The 6,000-nt window shown below is 40.6% G+C and overlaps 1 protein-coding gene across 1 annotated transcript in view; it reads left to right on the plus strand.

Annotated features, from left to right (window-relative positions):
- LOC110529049 (semaphorin-3D) overlaps positions 1-6,000 on the plus strand; it is a 147,607-nt gene that overhangs the window by 51,321 nt on the left and 90,286 nt on the right. The window lies entirely within an intron of this gene.

Below are 6,000 nucleotides of genomic sequence, written 5' to 3' on the forward strand. Positions count from 1 at the left end.
TATCCCTGTTCCTCAACACCGCAGAACCTCTATTCCTGAAGGAGTGGCTAGCCCTATTCCTCAACACCACAGAACCTGTGTTCATTGACACATGCCTATAGGGCCAGGAGGCTTTCCTGACCATAACCCTGACCAGAGTGGGTATCCCTGTTCCTCAACACTGCAGAACCTCTGGTTCTCAAGGAATCTGTATCCCTGTTCCTCAACCCAACAGAACCTCTGGTTCTCAAGGAGTCTGTATCCCTGTTCCTCAACCCAACAGAACCTCTGGTCTTCAAGGAGTGGGTATCCCTGTTCCTCAACACCACAGAACCTCTGGTTCTCAAGGATTGCTTATCCCTGTTCCTCAACACCACAGAACCTCTGGTCCTCAAGGAGTGGTTATCCCTGTTCCTCAACACCACAGAACTTCTGGTTCTCAAGGAGTGGTTATCCCTGTTCCTCAACACCACAGACCCTCTGGTTCTCAACGAGTATGTATCCCTGTTGTTCAGCACTACATAACCTATGTTCCTCAAGGAGTAGGTATCCTTGTTCCTCAACACCACAGACCCTCTGTTCCTCAAGGAGTAGCTATCCTTGTTCCTCAACACCACAGACCGTCTGGTTTTCAATGAGTAGGTATCCTTGTTCCTCAACACCACAGACCCTCTGTTCCTCAAGGAGTAGGTATCCTTGTTCCTCAACACCACAAACCCTCTGTTCCTCAAGGAGTAGGTATCCTTGTTCCTCAACACCACAGACCCTCTGTTCCTCAAGGTGTAGGTATCCTTGTTCCTCAACACCACAGACCCTCTGTTCCTCAAGTAGTAGGTATCCTTGTTCCTCAACACCACAGACCCTCTGTTCCTCAAGGAGTAGGTATCCTTGTTCCTCAACACCACAGACCCTCTGTTCCTCAAGGAGTAGGTATCCTTGTTCCTCAACACCACAGACCCTCTGTTCCTCAAGGAGTAGGTATCCTTGTTCCTCAACACTACAGACCCTCTGTTCCTCAAGGAGTAGGTATCCTTGTTCCTCAACACCACAGACCCTCTGTTACTCAAGGTGTAGGTATCCTTGTTCCTCAACACCACAGACCCTCTGGTCCTCAAGGAGTAGGTATCCTTGTTTCTCAACACAACAGACCCTCTGATTCCTCAAGGAGTAGGTATCCATGTTCCTCAACACCACTGACCCTCTGGTTCTCAACGAGTAGGTCGTTTTGTTCCTCAACACCACAGACCCTCTGGTCCTCAAGGAGTGGGTATCCATGTTTCTCAACACCGCAGAACCTCTGGTCCTCAAGGAGTGGGTATCCTTGTTCCTCAACACCACAGACCCTCTGGTTCTCAAGGAGTGGGTCGTTTTGTTCCTCAACACAGCAGCACTGCTGGTTTTCATCCTTCTCTTCTAATTACGGTATATGTGTTGATTCAGACTGATTCCTAATTTCCTGTTGATAGATTGGAGCTATTGTATAATACCATTGTGTGCCAGGGGAAAATGAGGGGGAGGTTGGTGGAAAGGGTTTTATTAGGATATTGTTTAAACTCAGTGAAGTAACATCTGAAAAGCACGTAGGGCCGACACAGCAGGACCGCAATCCTGTTTTCCTAATTATGTCACCATGGCGATCCCCAACACACACATCAGCAAATTACTTTGTTCTCATTAGCTTAATGAATTTAGCACAGCGTTTTTATAGTTTTTATGGTGGCTATTGTTGTGCGACTGGCAGACTATCTAGGTATTATAGTTAGATTAAGGAAGTTCATTAATGTAGCTGTTGTTGTTTCGCTGTACTGTAGTTACATGTAGCTGGGGGGGGGGGGGGGGGGGGGGTCTGTGGCAGCCAGGTTCTCTTCAGGTTTATTAGTCTAGATACTAAGAGATTTTATAGCTTATAACTCTTGTCAGGGTTATGGTCAGGAAAACCTCCTGGCCCTATGTGTTACTATATATGACTATCAATGACTGTCAATGACTGTATATGACTATCAATGACTATCTATGACTATATATGACTGTCAATGACTATGTATGACTATCAATGACTACCAATGACTGTCAATGACTGTCAATGACTATCTATGACTATCAATGACTATATATGACTATCAATGACTGTCAATGACTATCAATGACTGTCAATGACTATCAATGACTATCAATGACTATATATGACTATCAATGACTATCTATGACTATCAATGACTATATATGACTATATATGACTATCAATGACTGTCAATGACTGTCAATGACTATCTATGACTATCAATGACTATCAATGACTATATATGACTATCAATGACTGTCAATGACTATCTATGACTATCAATGACTATATATGACTATCAATGACTATATATGACTATCAATGACTATCTATGACTATCAATGACTATATATGACTATCAATGGCTATCAATGACTATATATGACTATCAATGACTGTCAATGACTATCTATGACTATCAATGACTATCAATGACTATATATGACTATCAATGACTGTCAATGACTATATATGGTTATCAATGACTATCTATGACTATCAATGACTGTCATTGACTATCAATGACTATCAATGACTATATATGACTATCAATGACTATCAATGACTGTATATGGCTATCAATGACTAGTAATGACTATCTATGACTATCAATGACTGTCATTGACTATCAATGACTGTCATTGACTATCAATGACTATCAATGACTATATATGACTATCAATGACTATCAATGACTGTATATGACTATCAATGACTATCAATGACTATCAATGACTATCTGTGACTATCTATCTACAGCACTTTGAGATATCAGCTGATGTAAGAAGGGCTTTATAAATACATTTGATTTGATTTGATTTTGATCAGTAGTCATTTATCGTCATATACAGATCAAAAACAAATCAAATGTATTTATATAGCCCTTCGTACATCAGCTGATATCTCAAAGTGCTGTACAGAAACCCAGCCTAAAACCCCAAACAGCAAGCAATGCAGGTGTAGAAGCACGGTGGCTAGGAAAAACTCCCTAGAAAGGCCAAAACCTAGGAAGAAACCTAGAGAGGAACCAGGCTATGAGGGGTGGTGAATATCAATGACTGTCTATGACTATCTATGACTATCAATGACTATATATGACTATTTATGACTATATATGACTATATAGGACTATGACTATGTAATATATTTTTGAAATCAGTGGAATTAGAGTATGATAGCTAAAGAGATGGAGAAAACACCTGTCTCTGGATGGTATTCTTGACAGGGAGACGCGTCCATCACGCATGATGATGTTTACGGGTAAGATAGTCTAGCTGGCTACATTTTTAGATATTACACGTTTCACATTTTGACAGAAAGTGGTTTCATTTCAAGTTAAAGTGTACTGTTAGCTAGCTAGTTAACTGGCTGGCTCCCTAGCTGACGTCACATGTATGACGTTATAATTTGTATACCAGAACCGTTTGCTTTGCTAGTTAGAGCCTAATGTTAGCTCGCTATCACATTGAACCTGGTTGGTTAGCTCCCAGCAGATTCATGTAGGGTAGTAGCGACATGATTTGGCACTCATTGCTGTTTAACTAGCTAACATTAGCTGGCTGGCTTGTTAGCTAACTTTACGAGACGTGTGTGATCTTACACGTTGTTTACCTAGCTAGGTGCATTGTTTACCTAGCTAGGTGCATTGTTTACCTAGCTAGGTGCATTGTTTACCTAGCTAGGTGCATTGTTTACCTAGCTAGGTGCGTTGTTTACCTAGCTAGGTGCATTGTTTACCTAGCTAGCTAGCTACATGTATTCAGCTAAAGTATACAACACCTGTTGAATAGAGCCGGTGTCAGTATACTCAGGCAAAAAAGCGTAATGACATTTTTGCCTGCTGGGCTGGTTAGGCAGTTTTCATGTTATCCAGAGGTAAACAAATCATCAGCCAGAGCGTGTGCGCTTCGAGAGCGAAACGAGATGGTTGAGGCTAAAGCTTAAGAGGGTGTGAATGATGCTGAATGGGTGTAGACAAAGAAGAGCTCTTCACTAGATAGCAAAACATTCAAAGGCCATTTTCTCAAAAGTGAGTTTACAAGTTGATGAACTTTCAAAGCATTATTACTTTCCCATTGTTCCTAAAAAATGCAGTGTCTGAAATACCATTTTGTAGCTCTGTGTCTCTACTTTTATCTAATGTAAAAAAACACTGTTTCAAATGTTGCTACATAAGATCAGAGTCATATGTGACTATATATGACTATCAATCAAAATATATGACTATATATGACTATCAATCAAAATATATGACTATATATGACTGTCAATTAATATATATGACTATTTATGACTATTAATGAATATATATACGACTATTTTTGACTGTCAATAAATATATATATGGCTATTTATGACTATCAATAAATATATATATGGCTATTTATGACTATCAATGAATATGACTATTTTGACTGTCATTTGTTTGTTTGATGGGGTGCTGTCCTCAGATAATAGCATGGTTTGCTTTCGCCGTAAAGCCTTTTTTTAAATCTGACACGGTGGCTGGATTAACAACATGTTAAGCTGTATTTTGGTGTATTGCACTTGTGATTGTATGAAAGTGAAATATTTCTAATAATTTTTTAGGAATTTCGCGCTCTGCAATTTCACCGGATGTTGTCGAAACGTTCCACTAGCGGAACCCCTAGAAAGACAGGAACCTAGGAAGAACCCTAGAGAGGAACCAGGCTCTGAGGGGTGGCCAGTCCTCTTCTAGCTGTGTTGGGTGATCAATGACTATAAATGACTATACAGTGGGGCAAAAAATAATTTAGTCAGCCCCCAATTGTGCAAGTTCTCCCACTTAAAAAGATGAGAGAGGCCTGCAATTTTCATCATAGGTACACTTCAACTATGACAGAAAAAAATGAGAAAAATAAATCCAGAAAATCACATTGTAGGATTTTTAATGAATTTATTTGCAAATTATGGTGGAAAATAAGTATTTGGTCACCTACAAACAAGCAAGATTTCTGGCTCTCACAGACCTGTAACTTCTTCTTTAAGAAGCTCACTACAGTATATGACTAAAAATTACCTATCCATGACTTCAGATGGGACAAGAGCTTCCTTGGTCCGGTCATGTGATCGTTAAAGGGATAATTCGAGATTTTAACAATGAGGCCCTTTATCTACTTCCCCAGAGTCAGATTAACTTGTGGAAACCATTTTATGTCTCTTCCTTCAGTTTGACAGAAATAAAATTTGATTTGATTTGAAGTTCCTAACTAGCGTTCATTCATTGCCAATATCCCGAACTATCCCTTTAATTAAACTAGATCATTATTTCAGCAATACGGCATGTGAACCCGGGGGATAATCGTGTAATAACTCTTGACTAAGGGCTGTCGTTAGGCCTGAGGTGAAGCCATCCTGATGAAGGAATTCGCCCTGAATCAGAGAAAAGCTGTTGGTCTCGTCATGTTCATATGCAGAGGTACGTTGGAGATCTGAGAAATGTATAAATGCAACATGTTACACAGATCGGAATAGCACACAACAAGGTTTATATTAATAACCCCCACTGTACCAAACCAAATGCTAGGTAAGAAGTATAATAAATTATGTGTCATGTCATGCTGGTGTGGTATAATCTCTCCCCGGAGGGTGGGCTTGTATTAGTATGATACCTGCTAGGAAAATCATTTATTTTTGTCTGTCAGGCCTGCCTCTCTGTGTATCTGACAGGACTGCCTCTCTGTGTGTTTGACAGGCCTGCCTCTCTGTGTATCTGACAGGCCTGCCTCTCTGTGTATCTGACAGGCCTGCCTCTCTGTGTATCTGACAGGCCTGCCTCTCTGTGTGTCTGACAGGCCTGCCTCTCTGTGTGTCTGACAGGCCTGCCACCCCATGTTGTACTATAAATCTAGCCCTAGGGATTATGGTTTGTGGGTGTGTGGTCAGAGGTTTGTGTGTGAATGATAACATCCTGTCCTCCCCCTCCCTCAAGATGGGTC

The sequence above is a fragment of the Oncorhynchus mykiss genome, chromosome 7, assembly GCF_057628025.1.
Source record: "Oncorhynchus mykiss isolate SJ-2025 chromosome 7, ASM5762802v1, whole genome shotgun sequence".
Lineage (NCBI taxonomy): Eukaryota > Metazoa > Chordata > Actinopteri > Salmoniformes > Salmonidae > Oncorhynchus > Oncorhynchus mykiss.